Below are 19,841 nucleotides of genomic sequence, written 5' to 3' on the forward strand. Positions count from 1 at the left end.
TGGTGGTACTCGGCCTCTCGGACAGCCCCAAAGATTCCCACCATCTGGTATTCGCGCTTTGTGTAGTCTCCTCCAACACTATGTCAGGGCTGGTCCGTGTGGCCAATAAATATGGCACAAGTTACAGTATGTGATGTCCAAAGCTAGGTCCCGAAGGACTTGGATCAATCTGGGGAAGTCAGCTGCCATGCTGTGACACTCTAAAGCAACCCTAAGCACGAGGAACTGAGGGCTCCGGCCAAAACCACATGCGAGAGCCATCTTGGAAGTGGATCCTCCAGCCTCAGTCAAGCTCCAGTGTCACATTTTAACTGTAATCTCATGGGAGACTAGGAGCCAGACTACCTAGCTAAGCCACTCCCGTACATCTAGCCCACAGAAAATGTGCGAAATAATTAATGTTAACGTCGTTGTTTTAGGACACTAAGTTTGGGGGTAACAGAGTTTCCAGACCTCATAAGGGAAAACCTATATCATCCTTGCCGTAGGGGAATCCTCACTACACAGAGTCCTAGTTAAGAAAGGGGTGTTCCCATTTTCACACTGGTGACCAGCTACAGCAAGACATCAAATCTATCATCAGATGCAGAGATGCAAAGAACCTAGAACTCCCAAGTCCATTGGCTGTAGCTGGCCTGTTACAGAACAGTAAAGCCCCCCCAGGCTCTACCTTGGATCTGTTACTAAAGCTTTTGGCCCCTTAAAAGAGATGTTAGAGCAGACACACACTGATAACTGAAACAAGTAAGCAGGTTATCTGAAGTCCATGGCAAGGTAGAAAGGGGGAGCATTTCTCAGCTCTACGACTGGCGCTTTATAGGAATGTTGCTTGAGGTACCGAATTTTTGGGGGGGGGCAGGAGGGAAAAGCTGGAAAATGGTATTTTGATGGAAAAATTCCAGACTGTTTAACCTCTGCAAATAACTCCACAAGATGTTAAATATCCTGTGGGCAAATTAAATAGCGTCTAGCCTGGGGACCATTAGCTTGCAGTCTTTATTGGAGAATCAATTTGTGCTTCCCTTGTTCTTCTATCGTAAGTAACATAAATCTCGAAATTCCTATTTTCAATGAATTTCACTTCCTAAGTTTCTTTCATATTTTTTGTTGGACAAGCCTATGCTTTTTCACAAACAGCGCTGCCCTCTTTGTACCAAAGTTGTCAGGATGGCTGTTAGAAAACATTTGTCGCTTTTTTCACAAATGCAGTAAATAATGTGCTAATACAGAAGTGAAAGAACGAGTCTTCTGCAGGTGTGAAGAGAACCACCCTTGGGGGAAAAGGGGACAGGGCAATGAAGAGTAACAAATTACTTGGTCCCCAAGGGAAACATGTCAACTTTGACCAGAAGGCTTCATCAAGACAGGGCTTGAAAATCCCTTCTTCCTTCCCAACACATCGAGAGCAAGAAAAGTAGCAATTACAAGGAAATGAGAGCATTCCCTGGTCCTCGCGGTACACGTGTTAACTATAAAGTCAAAGAGAATATAACTGTACAACTTCCTCCTTAGTATGGAGAGGGGAACGGAGAGGGAGTTACAGTGGGGGCAGAATAATCATCACACACCCTGTGTGTTCTTCTCAGCAGGCACAGCTAATTCTGCCATCAGAAGAGAGGTACCCCCTGTAGAGAAGACCTACAGATGTGAACATCAATTCATCAATTCTTTGGCTGAAGAGTCTTCAATTCACCTAGTATATATGGAAGATCGAGAGATGACGATACAACTCTGACCATTCTAAATGTAAGTTTCTCTGAAAATGCAGGTAGGAGATGAACACTGCCATTCTCTGCCCACCTACAGCCATTGAAAATAATCTCAATACTACATAAAATTCCAATTCTTTGGGGGCAGGCCAAGCCTAGGATCTCACAAGTGGTAAGATGCAATCAACTTCACAATGCGTTGACTAGAACAGTGGCTACAAGAGTGAGCAACATTCTAAATGTGATGTATCACCTTATATATCTGACATGGATATATAATTAACATATGTAACCATTTTTAACTGTGTCTTCCAATATAATCTGATGGGTAGATACTTCTATTTTACAGAAGAAATTTAGAAGCAAGCTAACTTGGACATACAACTGATAAATAATAGTTTTTTAATTTGGGTCTATTTCCTTCCACGGTCTTGAAAGCCAAGCTCTACGGTCCACCTCATCAATATCTAGCTTAAGCTAGAGATGAAGGGCAACCACAAGCTTTTCCCTAACCACTCGACATATTCAGTCAATGAACTTCATGCTATTACTATTACTGTTATTAGTCTAAATGGAAATATGATTGTTTTTATCATATTGTTGACCAATAACAAAGACCAATAAAGCTCACACCTGCTTGGCAGGTATGAGAAGCACATGTATGAACAGGATTTGGATGCAGGAAACGAAGTTCAAGGATTTGGCTTTATAAAAGCCAACAGGAAACCAGGGTGTGCCAGTCCTTGCCTTTGAGAGAAACGGAAAGAACAAGGACCCTTGTGGGACCCTAAGAGCAGTATCAATGGAAACTCGAGGTCACATTCCTCCCCCTCAGACTGAGGAAAGGAGGAGGCTGGTCTGTGGGACCAAAGCAAACCTTCGATAGAAGGAAACTTTCAGAGGAAATGATTTAAGCTTTTTTGGTGAGAAGGGTATTTTTCAAATGCCTTTTTGAAGTTCTTATTTCCATCTTAAGTCTACACAAATAAAAATAATCGTCAGTTTTCAAAGGGTCTTGTGGTTCACCGTGGGGGAGGGAATTTGGCTTGGTTTCTGCCAGTGAAGCTTCCAGGTCTTTGGATTTTCTTTTTTTCCTATTTGGAGGAAAAACTTAAGCTCCAAGGGAGAAAAATGGAGACACTAGATGTTCCCAGTGATTACTGGAGAACTGTCCTGACCTGACGGCAATACAGTAAAAGAAGGATGGAGAAAATCTACTACGTGGCAAGGACTCAAGAGAGATACACTTTGGGGCTATATGAAAAAGCCACATTAAAAGAGGTGACTTTTTGATCTTTCATCGGACTACATTCACCAAAATGTTTCAAAAGCCAAAGAAAATTCTCAAATAGCACTGTCCAGCAGAATTTTCTATGATGATGGAAACGTTCTCTATTTGCAATGTCCAAAATGGTAGCCACCGGTCTCATGTGAGGCTATTTAAAGTAAATACAATTTTAAAATTCAATTCTGCAGGCGCATTAGTCACGTTTCAAGTGCCCTGTTCCTTTATGTTCCCGAAGTTCCCTATATTTACATCTGTTAGCACATTTATTCTATTGTATTAATGCCCTCTGTGCAGTTTCAACTTTGACATAAGAACAGTTCTGTACTCCAGGGCTAAGTGGGGTCCAGTTCACAATAGGTATATAAGAAATGTTAATATGGATAAATGAATAAATGGGTAAATGAATGACTCAATCCTCTAAGTTCATATCTATCCCCCGGGGCCTTGCTGTCAGATAGAATCGCTGTATCATTTCAACCAAATTTTAATACCAAATGAGTTCTAGATCTTGATGAAGATAATAATTATATTAATAGAGATCAAAATGAGACTTAGATCTTGTTGGTGATGATTATAATAAAGATCAATCATCTTCTCGTCAAAATGCTGTGGTCTTGGCTTCCAATAACTTCGTTTTCTATCAGTTTCCCTTGAAGCCTTGCTCTGCTTTTTTTTCCAACATTAGGTAGAAACAAAACAAACCAAAACCAAAAAAAAAAAAAAAAAAAGTTTTCTTGTCTTTCCCTTTGTTTCTCTGTAAACCGAGTTAAGTAGCTAGATAGCCAAGCTTTTCCTCCCAAAGATATCCTGAACACCAAACCCAAACAAACTTCCAAGTCTGGAGTCAAATCAAATGTTTTCTGTAAAGGGCCAGGTAGGAAGTAGAATTGACAAAATTAATGAGCGTGGCTCTATTTCGAAAACACTTTATTTGTGGACCCTGAAATCTGAATTTTGTGGAATTTTCATGTTTCATGAAATGTGACTCTTCCTTTGATTTTTTCAACCATTTAAAAATATAAATGGCTTGTGCGTCCTACAGAAACAAGCTGTAGGATTTGGCGCTCAGGTCTATGTTTGCCAAGCTCCATTCTAAGGCCTGCTGAGAGCTCACATGCTTCATATTCAAGTTAAAGTTCCCAGAGCAATGCAGATATCGTGACACTGATGGAAATTAAACCCTCGTTGTAGACAATGAGATATTCAAGAGCCTTAGAGTCGAGCAGCTCCAGAGGCCAGCTGGGAGCCAAAGCAGGGAATTTGGTGGCCAAGGGGGTTGTGGTGAATGGTGGAGATGAGGGCAATCCTTGCCCACCCACTCTGGTATCACTCATTTCCAGTCTTGTCACCATCAGCTGAGCAGAAAGATGAAGGCTCAGCTGGTCTTGAGATCCTTTTATAAACCAGTTTTGTCCAGACTTCTATTAGTCAAAATCCTGATCTCTGTAAGAGTTTCTGCAAGCCTGTGAATTATGCCTTTGATCTGAGTTACATTATCTTCAATTAAGCATTAATATATTGTGCATGAACTGACACCGTGTCATGCAAAATGGTAAGGCTTCTGGAATACATTTCCAAAGCCAGTATTCTAAATAGAGCTGTGTAGGCAGTGAAATATTTATTTTCAAATTCATCTGTGTACATTTTCAAAATTACTGCTCTCTAAATTTTCTTTGAAATGTCTGACCTGCTGTTCATAAGTCAAAAAATATAATCTCTCTTTTGTGGAACGCCAATTGGTAAATTGTGTTAAAAAAAAAAAAAAGTCAGATTGGTTACTTGCTGTTAGATGGTGGATATTCAGGCCTCAAACAGCTAGTGTTACCTTAAAGAAACTGCCCCAAAGGCCCTGTGGACTTCCTTGACCAGGCTGCTGTCAGACTGTTTCGCCCTCAACAATTAACAGTCCCCAAATTTCCCCCAAACAGTGGCAGAAAGAAGCGGCTTCTATTTGTAAAAAGTGAAGTCAAACATGAATATGGGAATACATACAGGGGTGGAAGAAACCCAGTTCGCCTTTTTGGTTCCATGTTGGTAGATTTTCTTTCTGTATTTTGCAAAAGGAGCAGAGCTGGTATTTGTTTATAGAACACTGAAAGAAGAAAGGCTCCGGGTAAACACAGACTCCATGTTTTAAATAACATTCGAGTTCCTGAATGAGGTATGCCCTAAACTTCTAGAAACCAGGTGTGACTCTGGCATGTAGGCCAATTTCAACACTTACCTGAAAGGTATCCAAACGACTTTGGTAGGAAATCAAGTTAGTGATCTTGTGACACTTACAGTATTTCCCAATTTGGGCTGCCCTGGAAAGATCATAAAAATTGGCACGTATTGTAAAAATGGAGTCTCCCAGTCCGTTCTAAAGTAGAAGTGCACAACTGCATAGAGACAGGAAGATGAGCGGTGTATTTTAAATCCCCAGAAAGACCTTCAATAGGATACCAGCTGGATTATCCTTTGTCTTCACTTCCTGGACCTCTCTAATGGACCCAAAGGTTAATACGGTGGGTGGCCTACCTATTTGTTCCATAATATTCAGCCTCCTGTCCACTGCTATGCCCTGGGCGAATACCCAAAGGCCAAAGCCAAGAGTCTTGACCAAGGTTTCCTTAACATTTTCTGATGACCACAGATGGCGCACATTGGTGAGATACAGTCAGAGAGTTCACTTCTACTACCCTAGGGGGAGGCTGGGGAAGAGATGAAGTGAAACCACAATGAAAGAGACAATGAGATTTCAAGCTGGCAAAGAACTTAACTGTCACCTTGACAAGTGGTCTTCAACCATGGGAGTGCACGAAAAGCACTCGTGAAGGCTTTGAAACATACCCACGCTTGGGCCCTATCCCAAGATTCTTCTTCAATAGAGTTCAGGAACCTACCTAGGATTTCAAAAAGCTTTGAGACCTAGATCTTGAAGATGATAAAAATTATATTAATTCTGATGTGCCTCCAGGGTTGAGAACCACTGACTAATCTCTGGTAGATAAGAAACCGAGACTTATGGAGGTAAGTCACTTTGTCAAAATCAGACATGCTTGGATTCAAAATGCAAACGATGGAGAAAATCTGCATCGGCGTATGCTTGAGCACAGCAGGAGGGCCCCCTGTGGAAGGAGTGCCATTACATCATAGATTCAAGGGGAGCCATTCACACTGCAGACATCCTACACCTATTTAACTATTGATAAAGTATCTACAGATCTAGAAGACGTTTTTCTGGCAGATGGCAGTGAAGTCCTTTGATGTAATCAAGTCAGACACATGACGAAAGTACTCTGATAGACTGGAGTAAGGGGTCTTGAAAGCACTGCTTTCATCAGTTTCATACAAGTATGTGGCATGGTCTAGCAAAGGCCCTGGCAGCCAAGTCTGTTTCCCTGCATCCCCCGAATTACTAGTTTTACCCTCACGTGTATCGCACTGCGTAGACAGATGTCAGACTAAGACGAGATAAAAGAAGATAAACTGGGTGTTGGGGGGGACCACAGTGCAAGGTAGAGAAAGATGCCCCTTCCTCCAAGTAGATGCACGTCCAGGTGCACGTCAGGCACAAAGCTTCCTAAACGATGGCGAGACTGCAGTCCTTGCTAGACGCTTCATCCAGGCAACTTTGTTCAATGAGCAAACTGCAAGATCTTATCTGGTCATCTAAAGCAGAGGTCGGCAAATTACAGCCCACATCTAGTCCACCACCTGTGTCTGTAGAGCCCTTGAGCTAAGAATTGTTTTTATATTCCTAAAGAGTTGAAAAAAAATTCAAAAGAAGAATGTTTCATGGCATGTGAAAATTTCACGAAATTCACATTTCACCGTCCACACAAATTTCTATTGGAATAGAGCATGCCCATTATTTAGGTCTTGTCTATGGCTGCTTTTGCAGAGTAAACATTGCCAAAGAAACAGGATGGCCCGCAGAGCCACAAATATTCACGATTTAGACCTTACAGAAGAAGTTGGCTGACCCCTGGTCTAAAGGAAGAAAAGAGTTAATTTTTTTTTTTTTTACATTTATTTATTTTTGAGAGACAGAGAGAGACAGAGTGTGAGCAGGAGAGGGGCAGAGAGAGAGGGAAACACAGCATCCGAAGCAGGCTCCAGGCTCCAAGCTGTCAGCACAGAGCCTGACGCAGGGCTCAAGCCCACAAACTGTGAGATCATGACCTGAGCCGAAGTCGGACGCTTAACCAATTGAGCCACCCAGGCACCCCAAAAAGAGTTAACTCTTAAGCCAAATTCCTTTTGTACATTTAAAGAAAAGTTCCAAGCAAACATGGCAGGTGAAATAGTTTCTTTATATGTACAAACTTGAAACTGAGACGACAGAGGAAGGTCAAGTTCATTACCTAGCCACCTTGACAGTACCTTTAAATGTCATCAATCAGTATGTGCCTTGCAGGACTTGGAGGGGCTCATTATAAATTATAGCACACGGGCCCCTGACACGATCCAGGGATTGCAACAGGACTCCGGTGACGTAATGTGATAAAGGAGATTTCTCTGCACAGCTCTGTATGGCACAGAGCTGGAGAATTTCCAAGAAATTTAATTTCCAGAGTGCCACCTTTGACTATTCAAGATAATTCTACCCAAGGCACCAGGCATGCTTGAAGAAAACTTTATCTTTTCTGGAAATGCTTGTCACTGGGTGTCGTCCTCGAAAATATAAATTTGCAGCTATGTTTTTTTTCAACAAGACAGACTAAATCCAGGATGCAGATTTTCCAACGAGACTCTTTTTAAACATCTGTTGGTAGGCTGCATTTAACATTAGTTGTTTGAGCAACGCACAGTTTGATTAGACTGTCTGAAACCAAGCCAAAGTCTGCAAAATAATAGCTCAATTAAATTGTGTTTTGCTTTCATTTGTCTTAGATTTTCCTGAGTGTGAGGGAGTTGCAAATAATCAAGTAAACCAATTCCTTTCAAAATGAGAGATTTCGGTGGATTTTCTATCTTCCCTCCAAGTTCTTGTAATAATCTGTTCCATCTTCGCTATGCTTCACTGAACTTAATCTTGACAAACACATTTCTGTACTTTGCCTTTGGTCTCCTTTAATTGTCTATACTTATGAATTAAAGCTCTATGTCATTAATATTATACCTTAAACAGATTAGAGAATATACAAAGGCAAGCACAGAGCATTAGGGCGGTCAAACAGCAATGCAGGAGTTTTCTGATTCTTCCTCTACGCTTGGCAAGATTCATGTCATCGACCCCGTGAAAGATTTTTGGACAGGAATGACACCGGATTCTTTGAATGCTGTGTTTCCACTCTTGAAACGTTCCTCGAGATTCGTGAATCGAAGACCAGCCTGCAGCCTTAGCCACTAAAGCAGCATCAATTTTCCTTTCTTCTTGGCTTACGTATTTCACGATCTCATTCGTTCATTTATCACCCACTCATTCACTAATTCATGAATGAGAGCGACATCTATGGATTGCCGACTTGGGCCAGGCAGGGTGCAGAAAGCCACGGTTTCAGCGTTTCAGATTAGGAAGTAATGCCTTGGCCGTTAAGAAGACCTAGCATTAATTCATATAAAAATTCTGAGACGACAAGGACAAAAGAAAGACCAGGATGGGAATATCAGAACAGCATGACCCTCATTTATGCCAACAGTGGCACGCCGAGGAAAATCAAGCTCCATCAGGATAATGTTATTTATAGCAGGCATAATGGCAGCAGGTGACATTTATTAGGTGCCTAATTCATCGTGTGCCAGGCACTGTTCTAGGCTGTTACACGAGGTAACCCAGCTAATTTTCTTAACAGCTTCGTAGGAGAGACATTCTGATCATCCCTACTTTGCAGATGAGGAGCCCGAGGTCTTCCCATAAAATATGGTGAACCGCACGTGCCACACTGGTGAGCTAGAAGCACAGGGGCAGGCCCCGTTAGCTCCTACAACATATACCTGAATGGCAGCCGGTATCAAGTGGATTAAGATAAAATTTGGAGAATTTACTATGTGCCTGGCATGGTGCAAGCACTTTTCATGCGTTAATCATTTCATGTGCACAATCACATGAGGTGGGTAAGGTCATTAGCTACATTCTCTAGATGAGAAAACAGAGAGGTTAAGTTACTTTTCCAAGGTCACACAGTGGTTAAGGGTATAGCGCTAGGACTTAAACCTGGCAGCCTCACATCAGAGATTGTGCTATTAATCAAGATGTGCCCCCTCTCACCATGTTCTGAACCACAAATCTCTGAAATTCTCACCCACCCTGCCAAGTTTGCATGGTGAGCCGGTATAGGAGACCCTGTGTCTTTAAAGGCAAATTGCACCTTATTTGTGACCATGCACTGGCACAGTTGCAGGATAAGAATACAATATTCTCGGTCTCAGATAAGCATATAGGGAATACCACAAAGTACGTGTTTAATTTTAGGTATATATGTGAATAGTTACCGCTGGATCTATCCACTTTCCCAGAAAAAAATGATCCTAAGTACCTCTCTACTTGGGTATGGGATCAAAACACTACGTCAGTCAAGTCCACACCAAGCTGGGCAGGTAGAAGGTACACCTATCACCACTCCCAGTGGTGGTGCCATGGCAGACATGCCTAATCAATCGTGCTGATCCAGCAGATGCATCTTAATTCTAGCATCCTTCAAACAACATTCTAGGTAGGACCGCTCTGTATCTGGATCAGACGAAACCTCTTTGTGTGGCTGAGACTCTTAATTCTGTGTCCAGAACAGGTAACGATTCCTCTATGCTATCAAATAACTAATCAGACATAATTTGACCAACGTCTTATGAAACGTGCCTCCATTAGGTCTGATGAAGCAGCTCTTCTGTGTGCAAAGGAATGCCTTGGCTGCGGATCCTACATCCAGAAAAGATCACAAGGAACCCACTAGGCTGCAGCAATAGATAGCAACGAAAAAGAAGCATGGGACAACATAGCAGAGAATTTAGATCTGGGAAAACATATCACATGGCTTTTAGTTTCCTTTTGAAGAAAACAGAGATATAATTCTCTTGGAATTAAATTCAAAACACAATTTAATCACCAGGGCCTTCTGTCTAAATGGTAGGCGATAGAACAAGCAATATTTACAATCTGGATTTGGGGGACTCTGACATGTTATCAAACGGACTGGACATATATTCATACCTCCGGACAAAGGGAATCATGGTTCTGAATTTCCCTTTTCCCCCCTCCCCAGCAAGAAGACAACAACCTTCTTCTCAGGACATCTAATTTAATCCAAACCTAGAATACTAAGAAACTAGAGGAAGGCAGCAGATTTTACACTTGGTATGGTAGATAAGAGAGGGCCACTGAAAGGTGTTGAATAGGGGAGTGACACAGCATTTACGATGAATAGGAAATAGGCAGGAAGCACAGGAGATGCTCTGAGGGGTCAGAGGAAGCATGTGCCAACTGAAGGCCTGACCTGTGGAACAAGGTAGAAGCAGGGGAAACATGGAGAAAGGAATGGACACAAGATACTGAGTGGAAGGAAAAATGGCAGTTCTGATGACAGATAATGTGGTAGGGATGAAGGAAATTAATAAGTCAATGATGACTCATGACTCTGACTAATAGAGTCTGGTGACAAAAGTGATCAGTTGCATTAGAGCTAATTGCAAGTGCTGTCATGGTGAGCAGAGAGCCACAGACAGACAGGAGGGGTATCAACAGGCATGGACTCACGGGTGCAAAGTCACCAGGACAGCCAAAGCGAATGGATACACTACTGGAGAAGATCAAAGGAAATGAACTTGGGGGAACGTATGAACTTCTCTTCTGGAAGAGGACTGGGAGACAGAAGGAAAACAGTCTAGGGACCCCGGGTGGGGTGGGGGTTGGAGTACTGCACTGATGAAGTCTGAAAGAAAGCAGTTGCCAGAAATCTGAGTTAGCCAAAGGTTGACTTAGCCACGAGGAAATCAGACAGGTTGAAGGATGGTGGCAATGGGGACATGGCCACTGAATTTAGTGACAATACACTTCAAGAAAATGATGAAGGGGGGAATAAAAAAGCCAGATACTCAGGGGAGGGGAGGAAGGAAAATGGCTGGTATAAAAAAAACCAAACTGAAGCAGCAGGCAGAAGATTCAGGTCATAAAAGCTTGGTAAGCAAAAGGAGCTAGGGAGGGTAGCTGGGAAGGATCGAGTCATCTAAAGTTTTTGAACAACCCATTTAAAATCCACATTCTACCATGAACACCGATAAATGCCGGGCTCTGTCTGCTTGAATGTTTACCAAATCTTCTCAATGGGATGTAACATAAAAGGACAAGGGCTGGCATTCTTTGCCCAATTGTGCCCTGGCAGCTTTCGATTCTACTACTTAAGTAGTTAAAAATCTGTTCTTTTGATGAAGGGGGAAAGGTTATGAATAGAAGGGAGCAGGCCCAGACCCTTTAGAAATGACTGGTGCTCAGTCTCCATAATTTACTGGGCAGTAATTTCAAACTCAAACAATCCCAACAGCAGGGCGGCTAAAGTCCACCCCAAGTTCAAAATGGGATATGTTCTCTTTAAAATTTTGAGAGCGACTAAATATGACAACCATCTGATGTATGAAAATTATTCACAACCAAAAACAGACAGTCTGGAAATAGCCGGGATGACTTCATTTAGACAGAATTACCCGAATCTGTTTCTAATATACACAGTACACATAATAAATTTTTACAATATGACAAGGAAAACAAACTTAATAAAAGTTCCCGATCTTTTGTTACACAAGCATGCTATATCCATGCTATGTTTATAATAGTTTGCTCATGATATCACAGCTCGGTAACAAAGGCCCAAGCAATACAAAAACAGTTACTAGGCATGACATCAACTCACAACTACCGTAATTACATCGGTACACAAATTTCCCAAACTGTACATTTTCCAAACTGCTTCTCAATTTCAACGGCTGCCTTTAGACAATTACTTGCAGAGTTGTCTGCAGACTTTGAGTAATACCCGCCTTTCTTCTCTCTTTCCCAAGCGTCATTTCCCTTTAGAAAGTGCATATTTCAATTACAAGCACTATTTTTCAAATATGCCCATAAACATATGTCCAAATTAGGAGACAGTGTGGTCTAGTGGTTAGTGACAAGCGTGAGGCATCAGCAACTCCGATTCCGTTCCTTTCGCTGTCCCTGTCTGCCGGGCCCAGCAGCAGCTCAGTGAGAGTCGGCAGAATGGAACGGGTAAGAGCACAGAGATGCTTGAGCCAAACTATTTGGGCTAGAGCCCCAGCTCTGCCACTCGTTGGCTGTGTGGCCCTGGGCAAGTTAACTTCTCTGCCTGCCCCTCCGACACTCCCTCATCTGTAAGATGGGAATAATAGTAGCACTGATCCCCATACGGTTGTTGCAAGTAGTTGGCTCCTAGAAAGTATAATTTTACGTGCCTGCTCCTTAATATTACTATTCCATTTCTGGGACTCAGTTTCCTGTTGGAAGACTTGGCTTAAACGATCACGACCCATCGCATGAACTGTGTCACCTTTCTAATGTGAGGATAAGGACTTCATCTTGGTCGTGTTACCTGGATATCGTGAGGTGCCACGAATAATGCTGGAACGAATGAATTAAATCCATAGGTTCTGTGATGCCCAATAGCTACAGAGGTGAAAATATTATTCTGTAGAAATTGGTTTTTCATCCTATTTCTCTAATGGCTTGCTTTCATGTTCCCGCAGCTAATGTTGATAAATACCTCCCAACCAATTGAAATAATAAGCATAGGGAAAAAAAGATATTGCCTTGTGATTTCAGAAGCATATTTCTCCAAGGACCAAACTTTCCAAGCCCATCCCATATTCACGACCTCTGTCTCCACTGTGTGGCACGGTCAGTCGGCTTTCCCGACCGGGCAGGGCGCCAGGGCAGGGCGACTACCCCCATTGTCACTGCTGGTCTGTGGTGCTCACACCAAATGCTGTTATTCTAGGCTTCAGGAAATTTTCTAACCACTGGACAGGGTCCAATGCTGTGTGCTAATGAGTTTCAGATTGGAAGACTTCACTGTGCATGTGTCACAAAAGTGCCACGGTTTAGGGGGGGCAGGGAAGGAAAGACACACACAAAAAGAGAAGAAAAAACAGTAGTTAAAAAATGCTGGCTACTCAAATTGACAGGGAACATGACCTCTGCACTTCATCAGAAATTCCTGCAGACTTACCAAATAAAGGAGTTTGCTTTTATCACACACTGTGAGACTCATATGGAAAAATGGAAAACACTACATCACTTGACCTCGCCGTGCCCCCTTTCAACCACAGACGAATATTGTGTACAAAAATTCTAAATCAACTTAAGATGTTCAAAAACAAAAAAAAAGCTTTAATTTTTTTGCGTTCGACTTGATGATGACTATTTTGGTTTTTGAGCTTTCGCTCAGAAGGTTCACAAAGGAAACGGAGTCGTAATTCCAGGAAGAGCATTTTATCACTCTGGGAATAATAATGTGGTGGCCACCGCCAAGTAGGCACATCCCTGTCTCTACTTCCCTGTGGTCCTGAAGAAAATAACAAGCAAGTCTCACTTACCCAGGTTTGAAAGTCACCCCAGACCGAATCATGATTACTTGCTTACATTAACAGAGCATTAAAACCAATTTTAAACAACTTGAGGAAACAATAGCCATCTTTTCTTGGTGATTCACTTCTCTGGGAAGCTTTTTCTCCCTTCATGGAAACCCACAGGCTTGATATCAAGATTTCTCATTATGCTATCACAGTCTATCAAAGAAGAATCCCTTCTTGGGGGAGTCTAACTCCCAGGACTTCTTTTGAATAATGAGATTACGTTTAAAAAAAAAAAAAAATTTTTTTTTTTTTTTTGGCCACACTTAATATTGGCGACTTTAAAAATCCAAGCCTTTCACATCCTCCAACTGTCACCAACATTTTTTCAGACGATGTCAATAAAATTGATTGCTTGCAGTTCTGAATTCTGCTCTGCACATGGAAACAATATAATTTGTTTTAAAGTATTTTCGATGGGGGCGGAAGGAGAAACTGAACCTCAGCAAGCCTATCCACAACACTGGGGTGGGGTAAGAGAACAAACCAGAAGCACTGTAAATGGTCTGAATATTATGGTCTGCTGGAAACTTTGACAAAAATTCCTGATGTATAAACCCTTAAACCTTGCTGTTGTGCTGACTGATATGTCTTCCTGTCAGACATGAATGATGTTTCTGGAACATTAATACGTTCATTAAATTCTAACTCCCTGTACTTAAAATATTCTGTACTTTGGCTCAGAGGCATCTTGACAGCTTTGTTGTAATCATATATGTGAGGCCCCCAGACTACACAGTTGTTGAGATGCCTCATACCTACAGCCAATCTGTTGCTTTTACAAGTTTAATCTAGGTATTAAGGAGCCGATTGTGGAACCATGTCGATTCGACATCTTCAACTCAGTTGTATATCATAGAAACCACTATGGGTGGTGACAGGCTCCCATGATGCCCAGCAACCATGCATACCTCTAACTCCCTAATCTGTAATACTACAAAATACGGCTCGCTCTCTCTCTCTCTCTCTCTTTTTTTTTTCCTTTTTCCAAAGCACAAGTGGACGACCAGCAAGGGTCCAACAGTGTTATTCCTAATTACCTTTTTTTTCACTCTTGATCCTGTGGCTCTCATAATTAGTTACCTGGGGCTGCAATCCAATTTGAAGTGATGACAAGAAAGTGATCCATGAAAAAGTAATAAGTTAAATCCAATTTCAGCCTTCCTCTAATTAAATGCACATGGAACTAATGAGTCCAACCCTAGCATTTCAGTGATAATGGTAATTAGCGAGGTGGGAGTCGCTCTCTTTTTCAACACTGGAGGTGTAAACCACAAGGTAAAATGGCAGGAGCACTCTTAATTACATGTGTCATTTTGTTAGCAATTTACACATTTTTGACCAGTCAAGTATGTTTCTTTCCCTGTCCCTCCCCACCTCCTAGCCCCAGCAATGATTGTAACGTACCATTCCACGTTCCGACACAGGGAAGCTCCGAAGAGCACTTCAGACTTGAGAAGGACAAATAACTTTTCTTTGCTGTCGCTCACCACTGGGACGCACACGCAGACAAGGCGACAATTAAGGATAATCACACAGACCTTAGTCCTCTTAACTGAAATCCAGATATTTACAGTGGAATAGGATTTTGTTGGTTTGGTTTCATTTTTGCTTACAATATGGAAAATATAATAATTTGCTTATTTGTGGCAAACAGGGCACTCAGTAGATGCTGAGGAAATATACACGGGAGGGGCAGCTATAATGAACTTCCTGACAGCATACGGGTTGTCTGTGGTCCCCCCCAAAAACCTGGCTTCCCATTCTGGTGCTATACCTGTCTGTGTGCTCTGCAGCAAGTCAGGGAACTTCTGTAAGTTTTACTTTTCTGCATCCACAGCACAGGTAAATGACATTCCTATACCACAGGGTAGCCATGGGGATGGTCCCACATTCAGCACTTGACTAAATGTTAATTATCTTTGCATACAGTGACATATGCATATGGTGACAAAGATATGCTTACATTTAAAATATGAGCATCGCACTTGAATTTTAATGCTTAGATACATGTAAGATGACCATGTAACTAAATGCCCAAACTGGGATACTTTCAAAGAGTGACAATTTTTATAAATAGAGCCAGGCAACAGGCATAGACTAGGGATATCCTGGAAAGGCTGGGACATGGGATCATCCTATACACTGCAGCTGAAATGGCAAAAATGAGCCAATTGATTATATTACAACTCCAAACAGAAACTCAGAGGTAAGGACCAGACATACTATTTTATTAAAAAAGTTTTTACACACTTATTTTTGAGAGACAGAGAGACAGAACATGAGTGGGGAAGGGGCAGAAAGAGAGAGACGCACAGAATCAGTAGCAGGGTCCGGGCTCTGAGCTGTCAGCACAGAGCCCAACGCGGGGCTCGAACCCACGAACCGTGAGATCATGACCCGAGCTGAAGTTGGACACTCAACCGACTGAGCCACCCAGGCACCCCAAAGCATACTATTTTAGAAAAAAAAAAATCTGAAATTAAGAGTATTTGACCAGGGCCACAGGATGGCCTTGAGGTTCAGGAAACCCTTACAAGAGGATACAAAATTCTGTGTGCCTGTGCATTTTTCTCAAGGGAGGGGTCACTGCCTCTATCGTACTTTTAATGGTGTGTATAATCCGAAAGACTTAATAACCATTTTTAAAGCATCATTTCTACTTTATTGATTCTTACCAAGATTTATTTTTCAGGGTTTTGGGAGTCTCCAAAGTCGTGTGATTAACAATGACAACTGACAAGGCATCCAAATTTCACCACTTCCCCTCAATTTCATGTCGGGGATGCCAATTCTAGACAATGTTAACTCTAGACATTTAAAACAATTTTTTTTGCCTCCTCCTGAATTATATCCACTTTACTAATTCAGTGCGCAGGGCTATTTTTTAAGGGTCAGTATTTCAAAAACCATTCCATTTCACTATCTACAACATAAAACTGTAGTTTCCTTTAAAGGTTTCCTCTTACCCATTTATTCCTTAGCGAATAACGTGGAAATGATATGAGGTACTAAGATTATATGTGGCATTAATGCAAAGCAAAAATGCTGCCTAAAGCACGTTTTATATAACTGCAAATAAAAATGCTAAAAAAAACACCTGCTGCATCTTGTATTTTAACCTCCTCTACCTCAAGCAGGAGTCCTCACTATACTCCTGAGCCTCCAACCGGATGACGCGGTTGTACTTCTCAGTGGATTTCACTACCTTTCCTTCCAGTGAAATGGCCTCCTGGATGAGGGGCTCCTACACGATGTCACCTTGGAAGGGGGGAGGACAGGCACGAGGGGAACGTCTCAGATGACTGGTTTCAAGTTCAAATTCTTTATAGACGGCCTGAAACTGTGGTCAGCTTTCCGCTGTAAGCAACACACAAGGTTTACTTTCTTTCCTAACTTTAATGCTGCCAGAATACACATGTACTTTTACTTTCTTAGGAGAAAATGTGTCATTTGATTTCCTTCCAGTTTATGTACTCGTGCCAACAACTAAAATGCTTAAAGAACCAAAATGAATTACTACCCTGAAACGGTGGTCAAAGTTCCAAAATTCGATCAATAAAATTGCTCATCTACTCACAAATTAATCTTCAGCCAGTAAAGTTGCACGTTTTCGAGGTTATGAGCACACCTGCATCATTAAGCATTTACTTCATTTGTTCAAGCAATCTTCAGAAGCATGTAAATATTTATAAAAGCAAGTCTACTATTTTTACCCACATAGAATTTTCTTTTTCTGTAGCAAAACCTTGTTAATTCTTTGACAACTCCTAAGCATCCTGAGGGCAGGGTCTGTACCCTTGACGGTTTCGTGTGATGCCCTATGCGTGGAGGCTGATCCAGAAATGCTCACCAAATCACATCTAATAGATCCAGATCATCCTCATCCTGAATTTACCACGGGGCCAATTTTCAATTTTCATTTGTGTCATTCGTTAAAAAAAAAAAAAAATTGCAAGGCAGCTCAAGAGGCTAGGCTGACCAAGGGGCTATTTAGGTTACCAAGTAGAGTGTTTTTTAAGAACATCAAAAGCAGAATCTATACCAATTAATGCCTTGATTATACAAACCACACGTCACCCAAGAATGTGGCCAGCTCAGATTTAGTTCTGTACGTGTAGCTGGAGAGAGCGTCTTCCTGAAATTAGTCCAAATTGCTGATGTTTGACTACATTTTGTGATCTCTATCGAGTAACCACTTAGAGCCTCCTCTAACTTTCCATTCTCTTTTGTTTGTTATCATCAGCCTGGGAAACTGGAGAGCACTGCCAAACATAAAGCAGAGAAGTGTGAGATATGCCTAAAATATAAGTCACAGTATATTTGGGGATTTGGGTTTCTTTTTTTTTTTTCTTTCCCCTCAAGCAATCAGTAGATCAAATTCTTCTCCCCTGTCAAGGCTTCCTCTATGCGGAAGATCTGAAATTTGCGAAAATAGGTCTCTCAGTGTGGTCACGAAGGGTACGAACAACAGAAATGAACCCTGTTAAGATTTGTGATGGGATTTCCCTTTCATTTCAGAGCCACACTGGATGGGGTGCCCCAGCGAGGGCATGGCATGGCAAGGTATCTCTCTGAAGGTTATTCCTTCTGTGAATCACCGAGTCTATATACGTATTTTTATAAGGAGGTAATATACCATGTGACCTAGGTTAGTAATTTCTCCTTTCTGTTTGTAGAAGGTCAGCCAACCTAATAAAGCCTGGTGGATTTGCATGACCCTACCAGGCAGCTGACAAGACGTAGTCTATGATGCACACGCACGCGCACACACATTCACACGTGCGCACAGCCAACCCACTGTTTTTTTTCCCAATCAACTCTTAAAGCTGGTCTAAATTCTATGCTTGTCAACTCTCCCACAGAGGGGTAGGAAGGGACTCAAAACATCTTATTTAGCAAAACCAGCATTCAAGATGGCCCCCTCGCCCCACACTTTTTATACAGACTGAAGTGCTCAGCAGAATGTGTTAGGTTGGTTTTGACACTGTCTTTGCCAAGAAAAATGAAGCTCTCTGTATCATACTCTTCTGGTGGCTGAAAACCTTATAACGGGCAAGAAAAAGAGCCCTCAAAAGGAAATCCCCTGAAACTTTACTTCATATATTTAGCCCTAAAGCAACTTCGTTCATCTTGGAAAAGAAGTTACCTAAAAATGCCATATGTCTTTAAAAAGCAAGTATGAGGGAATATAAGTCTAGTATAAAAAAAATTACAAATGATCTTCAATCCTGAAGAGCAGTGCATCAGGCAGACTGTGTATGTGTGTACTTTTTAAAATTATCCCTAACCAAAGCTCTACTACGTACAAGATTCCCACCTCCCCGCAATAATATATTGTCATTTTTCCAATGCACTTGAGGTCTGATAAATTCAAGAGGACTAACAGTATTTTTAAGGCTGTTAGAGCTCCAAGAGGGAGGCCAAAAGAATGGACAGTCATTTGAATCACTGAGTGACAGGCTGGGCCAGCTCCCTGTATACATTAATAAATTAGAATTTTAATTGTGTCTCTGTCTGCAGGAGATGCCCCAGCACTTTAATATGTACCAACAATTGGCTATGTTCTGGAATCTGCAATGTGGCCTCCGCGGCTGACCTCTGAAACACAATTCCCAGTCTGACTACGGAAACTGTTCAGTTTGATCCTTTCAACTTATTTGAATCCTGACAAATAAGCTCACAGCTGAAAGGTCAACACAGTCATATTTCATCCTCCAGAGCTGTTCTTAAGACATCTGCACAACAAAGCACTTCTTACAGCACCTGACATGGGACCTCAACGGCACTGCACCTCATTAAAAATATCCCCAGCATTCACACACGCGGAAAGGCCTATGGATCAGCGATGATGGTTTACCAAATCACTAACTGTTTTTGAAAGTGTTAGTCAACAGTGCACATTGTCATCCAACTGTTCCCCGTAAAGTGCTACTCTATGTGCTCTAGGCAGTGACACTTTCCCAAGTAGATGTAGAGGCAGGGCTTGTTCCCCAACGTCGGTCAGATCTTTGCAGGATCATTGGGGAAGTGTGGTCACTTCGTTCTGACCTGAGAGAAGTCAACACAAGCTAGGATTTGGGTTGACCCCGTGATCAATGTCGCTGGGGCCAAATTCCACCCAGCAGCTACCATTTACAAATTCCGTCCCAAAATGTCCAGGGTGAGAAGTTCCTTTTACTTCCCGTTTCGAGCACGTCCCACTCCCAGCTGTACGAGTAGCTGAACCACAGAGAACCTGGCAGTGCCCTGTCTTGGATGTGAGCATGAACACCCTCTGTCGA

At 41.9% G+C, this 19,841-nt stretch overlaps 1 protein-coding gene across 13 annotated transcripts in view; it reads right to left on the bottom strand.

The window, feature by feature from the left end:
• The window catches only part of FOXP1 (forkhead box P1), a 506,962-nt gene that overhangs the window by 134,172 nt on the left and 352,949 nt on the right, over positions 1-19,841 (bottom strand). The gene's annotated exons all lie outside the window — the stretch shown is intronic.

This window comes from Panthera onca, chromosome A2 (assembly GCF_046562875.1).
Source record: "Panthera onca isolate mPanOnc1 chromosome A2, mPanOnc1 haplotype 2, whole genome shotgun sequence".
Taxonomy (NCBI): Eukaryota; Metazoa; Chordata; class Mammalia; order Carnivora; family Felidae; genus Panthera; species Panthera onca.